Raw genomic sequence first — 15,947 nt, 5'->3', positions numbered from 1 at the left:
TCCTTTTTGGTGCTCAGTTAGTTGTCACCTATCAAGGAGAACAAGTGGTATTTGTCCCTTTGGGATTGGCTTATTACACTCAGCATAATGTTTTCCAAATTCCTAACAGGGACCACTTTTCAGATAAAATTTAAACACCTAAAATAATTGTGTGTTAATTACAGAGTTCAACCAATGGTACTAGAACAAAAAAATACTAAAATGGATAAAGTATTACATTGTACATCAACAGTCAGGACAAGAGCTGATCAAGTCACTGTTTCTCATAGTGTCCATTTCATTTCAACAAGTTTCCCCCTTGGTGCTCAGTAGTCGCCGATCAGGGAGAACATATGATATTTGTCCCTTTGGGACTGGCTCAATTCACTCAGCATGATGTTTTCCAAATTCCTCCATCTTGTTGAAAATGACAGGGTTTCATTGTTTTTGACTGCTGTATAGTATTCTATGGAGTACATGTCCCATAATTTCTTTATCCAGTCTACTGTTGATGGGCATTTGGGTTGGTTCCAGGTCTTAGCTATTGTGAATTGAGCTGCAATAAACATTAATGTGCAGACAGATTGTTTGTTTGCCAATTTCATTTCCTTTGGGTAAATTCCAAGGAGTGGGGTGACTGGGTTGTATGGTAGGGTTATCTTCAGATTTCTGAGGAATCTCCAGACTGACTTCCATAGTGGCTTAAACAGTTTGCATTCCCACCAACAGTGGGTTAGTGTCCCGTTTTCCCCACATCCTCACCAGCATCTGTTGTTGGTAGATTTCTGCATGTGAGCCATTCTAACCGGGGTGAGGTGAAACCTCATTGTGGTTTGGATTTGCATTTCCCTGATTGCTAGCGATCTTGAACATTTTTTCATGTGCCTGTGGGCCATTTGGATGTCCTCTTTTGAAAAATGTCTATTGAGGTCCTTGGCCCATCTCTTAAGTGGGTTGTTTGTTTTGTTTTTGTGGAGTTTCTTGATCTCTTTGTAGATTCTGGTTATTAACCCTTTATCTGTTGCATAGTTTGCAATTTTCCCATTCTGTTGGTTGTCTCTTCACTCTCCTGACTGTTTCTTTTGCAGTACAGAAACTTCTCAATTTGATGCAATCCCAATAGTTGATTTTGGCTTTGACTGCCTGTGCTTCTGGGGTGTTTTCCAAGAAGTCATTGCCGGTACCTATATCTTGCAGGGTTTTTCCAATGCTCTCTAATAATTTGATGGTGTCAGGTCATAGATTTAAGTCTTTAATCCAGGTTGATTGAATTTTTGTGTAAGGTGAAAGGTAGGGATCTTGCTTCATGATTCTGCACGTGGAAATCCAATTTTCCCAGCACCATTTATTGAATAGACTGTCCTTACTCCAGGGATTGGTTTTGGATCCTTGATCAAATATGAGTTGGCTGTAGCTGTTTGGATTGATTTCTGGTGTTTCTATTCTGTTCCATTGGTCTATCCATCTGTTTCTGTACCAGTACCATGCTGTTTTGATAACAACTGCCCTGTAGTATGTCCTCAAATCTGGTATTGTGATGCCTCCAGCTTTGTTTTTGTTGTACAAGATTGCTTTAGCTATTCGAGGTCTCCTGTGTCTCCATGTGAATTTCAGCATCATTTTTTCTAGATCTGAGAAGAAGCTCTTCGGTATCTTGATTGGTATTGCATTGAATCTATAAATTGCTTTTGGGAGAATGGACATTTTGATGATATTGATCTTCCAATCCATGAGCATGGAAGATTTTTCATTTCTTGGTATCCTCTTCTATTTCTTTCTTTAAGGTTTTGTAATTTTCATCATAGAGATCTTTAACATCCTTGGTTAAGTTTATTCCAAGGTATTTGATTGTTTTTGTAGCTATTGTAAATGGGATTGATCTTAGAAGTTCTTCCTCAGCCGTGGCATTGCCTGTGTATACAAAGGCTGTTGATTTTTGTGCATTGATTTTATACCCTGCTACTTTGCCAAAATCTTCTATGAGTCCCAATAGTCTCTTAGTAGAGTTCTTTGGGTCCCCTAAATAAAGAATCATAGCATCTGCAAAGAGGGATAGTTTGAGTTCTTCCTTCCCAATTTGTATCCCTTTAATTTCTTTTTCTTGCCTAACAGCTCTGGCTAGAACTTCCAGAACTATATGGATTAGCAGTGGTGAGAGTGGGCATCCCTGTCTGGTACCAGATCTCAGTGGAAATGCTTCCAGCTTTTCCCCATTCAATAGGATTTTGGCTGTGGGTTTTTCATAGATTGCTTTGATTGTATTGAGGAATGTTCCTTCCAAACCCAGTTTGCTTAGAGTTTTCATCATGAAAGGGTGTTATATTTTATCAAATGCTTTCTCGGCGTCTATTGAGATAATCATATGGTTTTTCTTCTGCAGTCTGTTAGTGTGGTGTATAACATTGATTGTTTTGTGCACATTAAACCATCCCTGCATACCAGGGATAAATTCCACTTGGTCTGGGTGGATGATCTTTCTGATGTGTTGTTGCATTCTATTGTCCAGAATTTTATTGAGGATTTTTGCGTCTATGTTCATCAGGGATGTTGGTCTGTAATTCTCTTTCAATGCTGCATCTTTTGTTGGCTTAGGAATTAAGGTGATGCTGACTTCATAGAAAGAATGTTAGGTTTATTTATTACATCAAAATATATTTTAACATCACCATGAACATCATGATTTTTAATGACATTGCAATTGATTACCATGAGACATCATGATGAAAGTTTATGATATATCAAAATTTTACATCACAGTAGTTGGTTTGTGATATCATAATATTGGTTTATGTTATCATAATATTGGTATATGACATCACATCAGTTTTTTTAAAGATTTATTTATTCATTTGGAAGAGTTCACAGAAATAGAAGGAGAGGTAGAAAGAGTGAGGGGTCTTCCATCCAGTGGTTCACTCCCCAATTGGCTGAAATGTCCAGAGCTGCACTGATCTGAAACCAGGAGCCAGGAGCTTTTCCTGGGTCTCTCATGAGGGTGCAGGGCCCCAAGGACTTGGGCCATCTTCTACTGCTTTCCCAGGCCATAGCAGAAAGCCAGATAAGAAGTGGAGAAGCTGGGACTTGAACCAGTGCCCATATGGGATGCCAGCACTGCAGGCAGTGGCTTTACCCACTAAAGCCCCGATTTTTAAAGATTTATTTATGTATTCATTTGAAAGTCATAGTTGCACAGAGAAGGAGAGGCAGAGAGAGAGAAGAAGAAGAAGAAGAAGAGGAGGAGGAGGTGGATGAGGAGGAGGAGAAGGAGGAAGAAGAAGAAGAGGAAGAGAGGTCTTTCATTCACTGGTTCACTCCCCATCTGGCTGCAATGGGCCGAGCTATGCTGATTCAAAGCCAGGAGCCAGGATCTTCCTTGAGGTCATCCACTCAGATGCAGGAGCCCAAGGACTTTCCACTTTCCACTGCTTTCCCAGGCTATAGCAAAGAGCTGGATTGAAAGTAGAGCAGCTGAGATTCAAACCAGCGCCCATATGGGATGCTGGAACTGCAGGTGGTGGCTTTACCTGCCATGCCACAGCACCATCCCTTTGAAGTTGATTTTTAACATGTATTTAACATGTACAGTTAGGACTTCACATTTTATCATTACAGAACAATTGTGGTTGTATTAAATCACAATTGATTTTGAATTGCAATAGTTTTTGTGAGTTCATAGTTCATTATGACAGAGTGGTAGGCTTATGATATCACAATATGGTTTATATAACCAGACTGATTTTGATGTTGTGAGTTTCTGTGACTCCACAATTGATTGTGACAATGACAGTTGATTTTAATCACAATGATTTTGAATTCACAGTTGTTTTAGGACATTGTATTTGATTATGATAGCCCAATGGTACTTTTATGTACAATTACATCAAAGTGGAAAGATTACAAGGTTCCAATTTTTCTATAACTTCACAATTATGACATCACAGTTTTAACACTGCAATGTCAAAATTATGGTTTACTACATCAAAATTGATTACAATTTCAGAAGGGATTTAATGACAACATCAATGATTATGACAATGGTAGCTTATGACATAACAATCGTGTCTAAGGTTATCACGTTATTTGCTTTCACAATAACATTTTGATGTTACAATAATAGATTTATGAAGTCACAATTTTTATGTTTTCATGTTATAACACCACAGTATTTATATCAAATTGTATTTTATTAATCTGAATTCATTAGGACATCACAATGATTAACATGACTTCACAATTGATTATGATATCTCAATGATTTTTACAATACAATTGATTATGGAATAGAAATCATAGGTTTATGAGATTATAATGGTTTTTATGTCATCAAAATAGATTTGAATTTACAATGATACCATGACATCAATTGAAACTTCATAATGATTGTATTTCCTCTTAATGTCATAATGATTTTATGATTTCAGAGTTCATTAAAATATCACAGTTGTTGGATATGACATCACCATGCTTGGTTTATGGCATCACATTTGTTTCTGAAATCATCTTTATGACATCACAATTGATTATGACATGACAACATAGCTTTATGACATCACAATTGAACTTATGTCATCATAACAGATTATTTCTTCTGTCATCAAAATTTATTATAACATTATTGATTATACAATATAAAGGTGGTTTATGACTTCAGAATTGATTATTGCACAATGATAAATTTATGAATTCAGAATGCTTTATGACTTCACCATTGATTATGACATCATGGTGGTGGGCTTGTGAAATCTCAATGCTGTATATGAAATCACAATTGATGATACTCTAATAGTGTTTATTGCATTATAATTGATATGACATAATAATAGTAGGTCTGTGATATTGCAATGGCATTATGAATTTACAGTTGATCAATAATGACAACACTTTTTTTGTGCAATTAAAATGTTGGATCATGACATCAATGGCTTTTCTGTTTCACAGTTGACTATGATATCAAGATTTTCATTATGGCATCACAAATGATTATGAGAATACAGTGGTATTTTCATTATAGTACATTGGTTCTTGTAATTTTTCCTTTGCTTATTATATCACAATGGTTTTATGACAACATATAGTGGCTCATGTTATTAGATTGATAATGTAACAGTGGTAGGATTATGGTAAAACAATCTTGTTTTATCACATCTCCATTGATTATGACATCACAAGGCTTTCATGATATCAGAATTGCTTATGCCATAACAATAGTGGTTTAAAACATCACAATTATGATGTAACAGTTATATTTTTATGAAATCAGTGGTTTTTGGCTACATCATTGATTATGACATCAGAAGAAACAGCTGCTGACATTACAGTGGTTGTTTTATGGATTCACAATATTGGTTTAGGCATCAGTGATTTTTACAATATCATTATTGATTATGACATCATAATGGTGAATTATGTTATAATTTATTCTGACATCAAAAAGGATGATTTGTGACACTGCAATTGTGTTTTACATAATCAGAATTGTGATTTATGCCATTAGTTGATTATTGTATCTCAATAGTTGATACTGCAATGCTTTGATGGCTTCACACATAACTACAACAACAGAGGTTGGTTTATAACATCATGGTGATATATTTAAGGCATCACATTATTGGCGTATGACATCTCAATGATGATTATGACATCATAGTTTATTTTAATACCATAATTATATTTACATCACACCTTTTTATACCATGGCAATCATAGCTTTAAAGAATCATAATGGTTTTGTCACCACAATAGATTTTGGGCTCACAATAGTTTTTTGACATCATCTTTTAATATAACATTTTAATGTTAGCTTATGATATAATTTATTAAGACTTGACAATAGATTCATGATTTCATAATGGTATTAGGAACCCACATTTAATTATGACATCACATTGAATTATGACATAATGTTGGTTGATTTAATGCATTTCAATATGGGTCTCTGACATCACAGTTGGTGATATCACAATTATAACTTATGGCTTGACAGCAGACTATGACATCCACAATGGTGAATTTATATTTCAAATGTTGCTATGACATCACAATTGATAATTAAATCACAATAGTAGGTTTATGACATGAAAATTACGGTTTAGATACTAAGTTGAACATGATGTCATAAAGGTATATACTTTGACATTATACTTTATGACATCACAATTTTAGTTCATTTTACAATGGTGTTGACACCGCAATTAACTGTAAAAAAATCACAGTTGTGTTTTATGACTTCAAAACTGATTTGTGACAACACAGTTAATCACAATATCATAATGCAGGTTTATGGATTAAAATGGCTTTATGACAACACATGGTATTATGGCATCACAATACTCCTTTATATGACATCATGATTTACTGTAACACTGCAATGTGGATTTTTATGATGTCACAATGAATAACACCCAATTGATTATGATAACACAATGGTATGTTAAATCACAATGGTCTTATGGACTTAAAATGCATTTTTTTCTTTTTTTAAACTTTTATTTAGTAAATATAAATTTTATTTAGTGAATATAAATTTCCAATCCAGCTTATGGATTACAATGACTTTTTCTCCCCCACAACTTCCCTCCCACCCGCACCCCTCCCATCTCCCACTCCCTATCCCATTCCATTCACAGCAAGATTCATTTTCAATTATCTTTACATACAGCAGATTGATTTAGTATATATTACGTAAAGATTTCATCAGTTTGCACCCACACAGAAACAAAAAGTGTAAAATACTAATTCAGTACTAGTTATAGCATTAAATCACAATGTACAATACATTAAGGACAGAGATCCTACTTGAGGAGTAAGTACACAGTGACTCCTGTTGTTGAATTAATAATTTGACACTCTTGTTTATGGCGTCAAAATCTCCCTAGGCTCTTGTCATGAGTTGCCAAGGCTATGGAAGACTTTTGAGTTCGCTGACTTTGATCTTATTTAGACAAGGTCGTAGTCAAAGTGGAAATTCTCTCCTCCTTTCAGAGAAAGGTACCTCCTTCTTTGATGGCCCCATTCTTTCCACTGGGATCTCACTCACAGAGATCTTTCATTTGGGAAACTTTTTTTTTTTTTTTTTTTGCCAGAGCATCTTGGCTTTCCATGCCTAAAATACTCTCATGGGCTCTTCAGCCAGATCTGAATGCCTTAAGTGTTGATTCTGAGGCCAGAGTGCTGTTTAGGACATCTGCCATTCTATGAGTCTGCTGTGTATCCCACTTCCCATGTTGGATCGTTCTCTCCCTTTTTGATCCTATCAGCTAGTATTAGCAGACACTAGTCAAGTTTGTGTGATCCCTTTGACTTTTAATCCTATTATTATGATCAATTATGAACTGAAACTGATCACTTGGACTAGTGAGATGGCATTGGTACATGCCACCTTGATGGGACTGAATTGGAATCCCCTGGCACATTTCTAACTCCACCATTTGGGGCAAGTCTGATTGAACATGTCCCAAATTGTACATCTCCTTCCTCTCTTATTCCCACTCTTATATTTAACAGGGATCACTTTTCAGTTAAACTTAAACACCTAAGAATAATTATGTGTTAATTACAGAGTTTAACCAATAGTATTATCCAGAACAAAAAATACTAAAAGGGATAAAGTATTAAATTGTACATCAACAGTGATGACAATGGCTGATCAAGTCACGGTTTCTCACAGTGTCCCTTTCACTTCAACAGGTTTCCTTTTTGGTGATTGATTAGTTGTCACTGATCAAGGAGAACATATGATATTTTTCCCTTTGCGACTGGCTTATTCACTCAGCATAATGTTTTCCAGATTCCTCCATTTTGTTGCAAATGACTGGATTCTTTTTACCGCTGTATAGTATTCTATAGAGTACATGTCCCATTATTTCTTTATCCAGTCTACTGTTGATGGGAATTTGGGTTGATTCCAGGTCTTAGCTATTGTGAATTGAGCTGCAATAAACATTAAGGTGCAGACTGCTTTTTAGTTTGCCAATTTCATTTCCTTTGGGTAAATTCCAAGGAGTGGGATGACTGGGTTGTATGGTAGGGTTATCTTCAGATTTCTGAGGAATGTCCAGAATGACTTCCATAGTGGCTTTAACAGTTTGCATTCCCACCAACAGTGGGTTAGTGTCCCTTTTTCCCCACATCCTCACCAGCATCTGTTGTTGGTAGATTTCTGTATGTGAGCCATTCTAACCGGGGTGAGGTGAAACCTCATTGTGGTTTTGACTTGCATTTCCCTGATTGCTAGTGATCTTGAACATTTTTTCATGTGCCTGTTGGCCATTTGGATTTCCTCTTTTGAAAAATGTCTATTGAGGTCCTTGGCCCATCTCTTAAATGAGTTGTTTGTTTTGTTTTTGTGGAGTTTCTTGATCTCTTTGTAGATTCTGGTTATTAACCCTTTATCTGTTACATAGTTTACAAACATTTTTTCCCATTCTGTCAGTTGCCTCTTCACTTTCCTGACTGTTTCTTTTGCTGTACAGAAACTTCTCAATTTGATGCAATCCCAATAGTTGATTTTGGCTTTGACTGCCTGTGCCTCCCGGGTCTTTTCCAGAAATTCTTTGCCTGTGCCAATATCTTGAAGGGTTTCTCCAATGTTCTCTAATAATTTAATGGTGGCAGGACATAGATTTAGGTCTTTAATCCATGTTGAGTGGATTTTTGTGTAAGGTGAAAGGAAGGGGTCTCGCTTCATGCTTCTGCACGTGGAAATCCAGTTTTCCCAGCACTATTTATTGAATAGACTGTCCTTACTCCAGGGATTGGTTTTGGATCCTTGATCAAATATAGGTTAGCTGTAGATGTTTGGGTTGATTTCTGGTGTTTCTATTCTGTTCCATTGATCTATCCATCTGTTTCTGTACCAGTACCATGCTGTTTTGATAACAACTGCCCTGTAGTATGTCCTCAAATCTGGTATTGTGATGCCTCCAGCTTTGTTTTTGTTGTACAAGAATGCTTTAACTATTCTAGGTCTCCTGTGACTCCATATGAATTTCAGCATCATTTTTTCTAGATCTGAGAAGAATGTCTTTGTTATTTTGATTGGTATCATATTGAATCTATAAATTGCTTTTGGGAGAATGGACATTTTGATGATATTGATCTTCCAATCCATGAGCATGGAAGATTTTTCATTTCTTGGTATCCTCTTCTATTTCTTTCTTTAAGGTTTTATAATTTTCATCATAGAGATCTTTAACATCCTTGGTTAAGTTTATTCCAAGGTATTTGATTGTTTTTGTAGCTATTGTAAATGGGATTGATCTTAGAAGTTCTTCCTCAGCCATGGCATTGCCTGTGTATACAAAGGCTGTTGATTTTTGTGCATTGATTTTATACCCTGCTACTTTGTCAAAATCTTCTATGAGTCCCAATAGTATCTTAGTAGAGTTCTTTGGGTCCCCTAAATAAAGAATCATAGCATCTGCAAAGAGGGATAGTTTGAGTTCTTCCTTCCCAATTTGTATCCCTTTAATTTCTTTTTCTTGCCTAACAGCTCTGGCTAGAACTTCCAGAACTATATGGATTAGCAGTGGTGAGAGTGGGCATCCCTGTCTGGTACTAGATCTCAGTGGAAATGCTTCCAGCTTTTCCCCTTTCAATAGGATGTTGGCTGTGGGTTTTTCATAGATTGATTTGATTGTATTGAGGAATGTTCCTTCCATACCCAGTTTGCTTAGAGTTTTCATCATGAAAGGGTGTTATATTTTATCGAATGCTTTCTCGGCATCTATTGAGATAATCATATGGTTTTTCTTCTTCAGTCTGTTAATGTGAACATTGATCCATCCCTGCATACCAGGGATAAATCACAATTGCTCTGGGAGGATGATCTTACTGATGTGTTGCTGCATTCTATTCTCCAGAATTTTATTGAGGATTTTTGCGTCTATGTTCATCAGGGATGTTGGTCTGTAATTCTCTTTCAATGCTGCATCTTTTGTTGGCTTAGGAATTAAGGTGATGCTGACTTCATAGAAAGAATTTGGGAGGATTCCCTCTTTTTTCGATTGTTTTGAATAGTTTTAGAAGAATTGGAGTTAGTTCTTCTTTAAATGTCTGGTAGAATTCAGCAGTGAATCCATCTGGTCCTGGGCGTTTCTTTGTTGGGAGGGCCTTTATTACTGTTTCAATTTCTGTGTCAGTTATGGGTCTGTTTAGGTTTTCTATGTCTTCCTGGTTCAATTTAGGTAGGTTGCATGTGTCCAGGAATCTATCCATTTCTGATAGACTTCTCTGTTTGCTGGCATACAATTCCTTGTAGTAATTTCTGATGATTCTTTTTATTCCTGTGGTGTCTGTTGTTACATTTCCTTTTTCATCTCTGATTTTATTGATTTGGGTTTTTTCTCTTCTTTTTTTTAGTTAGTTGGGCCAATGGGGTGTCAATTTTGTTTATTTTTTCAAGACACCAGCTCCTTGTTTGGCTGATTTTTTGTAATGTTTTTTGGATTCAATCCTGTTGATTTCTTCTCTGATTTTAATTATTTCTCTTCTCCTACGAGATTTGGGTCTGGTTTGCTGCAGATTTTCTAGATCCTTGAGATGCGCTGAAAGCTCATCTATTTGGTGCCTTTCCAATTTCTTGATGTAGGCACCTATTGCTATAAACTTTCCTCTTAACTGTTTTTGCTGTATCCCATAAGTTTTGGTATGTTGTGCTGTTATACTCATTTACTTCCAGAAAATTTTTGATTTCTCTTTTGATTTATTCTATGACCCAGTGTTCATTCAGGAGCATGTTGTTAAATCTTCATGTGTTTGCGTATGCCCTAGGGATTCCTGAGTTGCTTATTTCTAACTTCATTCCCCTATGGTCTGAGAAGCTTCATGGTATGATTCTAATTCTTTTGAATTTGCTGAGACTTGCTTTATGGCCTAGTATGTGATCAATCCTAGAGAAGGTTCCATGTACTGCTGAGAAGAATGTAAATTCTTTAAGTGTAGGATGAAAAGTTCCATAGATATCTGTTAGATCCATTTGGGCTGTAGTGTCGTTTAAGGTTTAGGTCATCACAGTGCTCAGTTTATGTCAATGATAAGTTTATGATGTCAGTTCTTTTGTGTGTTCACAATAAATGGTTTATTATATGATAAAGTTTTGCATATTGCGTCTAACTATTAGTTTATGGCATCAAAAAATGTTTTTATGACTTCACATTATGGTATCACAATGGTTTTCTATCATCACAATTGGCTAAAATATCACAATGATGGTTAATACATCAAAATTGATGTCATCATTTTTTTACTTCAAATTTGATTATGATATTACAATGGTTGGTTTATGACAATGATAATTTGTGGCATCTCAACATTAGTTTATGACAACAATGTACTATGACATCACAATTGAATAGGGCATCACAATGGTATTATGGCAGCACAATTGACTTTGATATTGCAATGATGGTTATGGTATCAAAATTGATTATGATGCCAAAATGGTTTTTATAACAACACAATACATTATGACATCATAGAGGTAGTTTTATGTCATCAGAATGGTGGTTTATCACAAAATGATTTTCACATCAAAATTTTTATTATAATCCAATGGTGTTTAATGATATCAATATTGATGATTTCACGATGGTTCCTTGGTTTATAACATCGCAACATATTGTGATGGCACAATAGGGCATGATATTATTTTTACGGCAGCACAATTGACAAAGATGGCACAATGATTTATGATATGATAATGTTGTTTTATCACATAACAACTGATTATGGCTACACAGACTATCGTGCTTTATGACAACCACATTGATTGTGATGGCAGTTTTTGGTCATTGTAGCTCAGTTCATAATAGCTAAGATATGGAATCAACACAGGTGTCCATCAACTAAAGACTATATAAATAAATTATTTTTATATACACTATGGAATACTACACAGTGATTTAAAATAATGCAACAAAATGGATGAAACTGGAAACCATTATACTTAATGAAATAAGCCAGCCACAAGAGGACAAATACCATATTTTCTCCCTGATCTGTGGAAACTAATAGAGTACCTAAAAGGTAATCTATAGAAGTGAAGTTGCCACTTTCAGATGCAATGGTTTTAAACAGCTCTTGTCACAATTGTTAGGAGATAATTTTTTCATACTATTTGTAGAACTCTTATATATTGTAGGGTTAATCTTATGAGTATAAAGTTGAGGGGCTGGTGCTGTGGTGCAGTATGCTAATCCTCCACCTGCAGCACCAGCATCCCCTATGGGCACCAGTTCTAGTCCCAGCGGCTCCTTTTTCCAATCCAGTGTCTCTGCTATGGCTATGGCCTGGGGCTTCGGATTGGTCCAGCTCTGATCACTGCAGCCATTTGGGGAGTGAACCAGTGGACAGAAGATCTTTCTCTCTGTTTCTCCCACAAACTGTTTGTAACTCTATCTCTCAAATAAATAAAATTTTTAAAAAACAAATAGATCTTTGCAAAAAATAAGAATAAGAATAGGAGAGAGAGGAGGAAGAAGTGTGGGAATATGGGTGTGAGGGAGGGTGGAGGGTAAGGTTGGAAGAATCACATTACAGTGTTTTATGACAATAAAATGGTCATTTATGACATCAAAATTGATTATGATGGCATGAGGTAGCTTTATGTCATCACAATTTGATTATGGCAACAAAAAGGTAGCTTTATGATATTAGAAGGGTGGCTTATCCAAACTAATAGACTGATATAACAATTTTAAAAAATATTTATTTTGACACTCTTGTTTACAGTGATTACTGATGCCATAAACAAGAGTGTCAATTTGTTAAGTCAACAACAGGAGTCACTGTGCACTTACTCCTCATGTAGGATCTCTGTCCTTAATGTGCTGTACATTGTGATTTTTTTAACTTTTATTTAATGAATATGAATTTCCAAAGTATGACTTATGGATTACAATGGCTTCCCCCCCATACCGTCCCTCCCACCACAACCCTCCCCTTTCCCACTCCCTCTCCCCTTCCATTCATATCAAGATTCATTTTCAAATATCTTAATATACAGAAGATCAGCTTAGTATACATTAAGTAAGGAATTCGTTTGCTCCCACACAGAAACATAAAGTGAAAAATAATAGATGATTTTTTTTAAATGATGATGAAATCAGATCAGACCTATTGTCATGTTTAATCCCAGTGAGAGTCAAGTTGGGAATTGATAATTTCTTTTTTTTTTTTTACAGAAGATCAGTTTAGTATGCATTAAGTAAAGATTTCAACAGTTTGCACCCCCATAGAAACACAAAGTGAAATATATTGTTTGAGTACTCGTTATAGCATTAAATCTCAATGCACAGCACATTAAGGACAGAGATCCTACATGAGGAGTAAGTGCACAGTGACTCCTGTTGTTGACTTTACAGATTGACACTCCTGTCTATGGCATCAGTAATCTCCCTATGCTCCAGTCATGAGTTTCCAAGGCTGTGGAAGCCCTCTGATTTCTCCGACTCTTATCTTGTTTAGACAAGGTCATAGTCAAAGTGGAGGTTCTCTCCTCCCTTCAGAGAAAGGTACCTCCTTCTTTGAAGACCTGTTCTTTCCACTGGGATCTCACTCACAGAGATCTTTTTGCCAGAGTGTCTTGGCTTTCCATGCCTGAAATACTCTCATGGGCTTTTCAGCCAGATCCGAATGCCTTTAGGGCTGATTCTGAGGCCAGAGTGCTATTTAGGACATCTGCCATTCTATGAGTCTGCTGAATATCTCACTTCCCATGTTGAATTCTGCACAGCCATGCCTTGCGGTATTACATTGTGATTTAATGCTATAACTCGTACTCAGACAGTAGTTTTCACTTTGTGTTTTTATGTGGGTGCAAACTGTTGAAATCTTTACTTAATATATGCTAAACTGATCTTCTGTATATAAAGAGAATCGAAAATGAATCTTGATGTGAATGGAAGGGGAGAGGGAGTGGGAAAGGGGAGGGTTGCTGGTAGGAGGGAATTTATAGTGGGGGTGAAGCCATTGTAATCCATAAGCTGTACTTTGGAAATTTATATTCATTAAATAAAAGTTAAAAAATATTTATTTAATTTTTTGAAAGGCAGAAGTAGAGAAGGATATTCATTCCCTCAAGTCGCTAAAATGGCCAAAGCTGTATGAGTTTGAAGACAGGAGCCAGGAGCTTTATCCAGGTCTCTCACATGGGAACAGGGACCAAGGACTTGGACTGTCCTCTGCTGCCTTCCCAAGCTCATTAGCAGGGAGACAGATTAGAACTGGGGCAACCAGGATTTGAACCAGTGCCCATATGAGATGTTGTCTTGCCACATGGCAATTTAATCCATTATGCTACAATGCTTGCCTCCACAATTTTTTCTATGATAATGCAAAGAAAGTATATGATAAATTGTCTGAGGGAATGTAAATTGGTAAATTCACTATGAAAAACACTATGGGGCCGGCGCCGCAGCTCAACAGGCTAATCCTCTGCCTAGCGGCGCCGGCACATGGGGTTCTAGTCCCGGTCGGGGCTCCGGATTCTGTCCCCATTGCCCCTCTTGAAGGCCAGCTCTCTGCTGTGGCCTGGGAGTGCAGTGGAGGATGGCCCAAGTGCTTGGGCCCTGCACCCCATGGGAGACCAGGATAAGCACCTGGCTCCTGCCTTCAGATCAGCATGGTGCGCTGGCCGCAGCATGCTGACTGTGGTGGTCATTGGAAGGTAAACCAACGGCAAAGGAAGACCTTTCTCTCTGTCTCTCTCTCTCTCACTGTCCACTCTGTCTGTCAAAAAAAAAAAGAAAGAAAGAAAAAGAAAGAAAAAAAAAAGAAAAACACTATGGAAGTATCCCAAATAAAATTAAAAACGGAACACATGACAAAGTAATCCCACTACTGGATGTGTATCCAAAGGAAATAAAATCACTGTCTCAAAGGTACACTGGCACATCCATGTTCATATGAGCATTATTCACAAGAACAAGAAATGGAAATAACATGGTCAATAGATGAATAGAGAAAAACATGATACACATGCACACAATCGAATCACATCCAACAATAAAAGAGAAATTCTAGCATTTTATCACAACATAGATCCAAATAAATTAATGTGGACATCAGGCTGCATGAAGTATGACACAGAAAGATAAATACCACATAATCTCCTGAATTTGTGGAATTGAAGAAAATCAAACTTAATCACAGAACAGAATAGTGGTTTCTAGGGGCTGAGAGTGGAGGAAGTGTGAAGATGTTAGGAGATAAATTAACTCCTTGAGACCTAATATACAGCACAGAAATAATATCAATACACTATTCAATACTCACAACTTATTAAGATCTTAAGTATTATTTTAAAGACTATGCAAGGTGATATGGATATGTTAGTTTGTCTTAATCATCTCATAATACATATGTAAAAGGGGATTCCAAAAATTTAGTGAAAAACTAGATTAAATGATAAAGTGAATTTCCCATGGACTTAAAAACACCTCAAATAACATCAGATTGCAGGCCTTGAATATACACAAATTTTGTCAATTTTATCCCAATAACCTTGAAAAATCACCCTATATCAAAATAAAAATTAAAACTTAGAAATCTAGGCTTATATTTTTGAGGTTGGGAAGGTTGTCACGGAACAGAAATAGTTTTTAAAACACCCATAAATGTAATGAGCTAAACTTCCTATTTTGAAAGGTCAAAGACAGCCAACAGCCTATCAAGGGAACGTGTAAGGGCAAAGATGACACCCGAGTACCAAATTACAGTGTGCTCCTGTCCTCCTAAAACCTGAACCAAAACACTGAGTGAAATAAAACTACTTTGTTTTTAACTTACTGTCTATGACACTGTTATTTTCAAGAGAAAATGAGGTCAGACCTCCAGAATGGGCTATGCTGACAGATCAGGGTCCGTGAATTAAGACCTGCTTCTGACATATTCAGAAAACTTGTGGATTTGTGTCACCCCTGGAGTAAAAAGAGCAACTGAGGACCCCTTAAACAACAGCTCCTCACTGC

Source organism: Oryctolagus cuniculus, chromosome 19, assembly GCF_964237555.1.
Source record: "Oryctolagus cuniculus chromosome 19, mOryCun1.1, whole genome shotgun sequence".
NCBI lineage: Eukaryota > Metazoa > Chordata > Mammalia > Lagomorpha > Leporidae > Oryctolagus > Oryctolagus cuniculus.
This window is presented reverse-complemented; position numbering follows the sequence as displayed.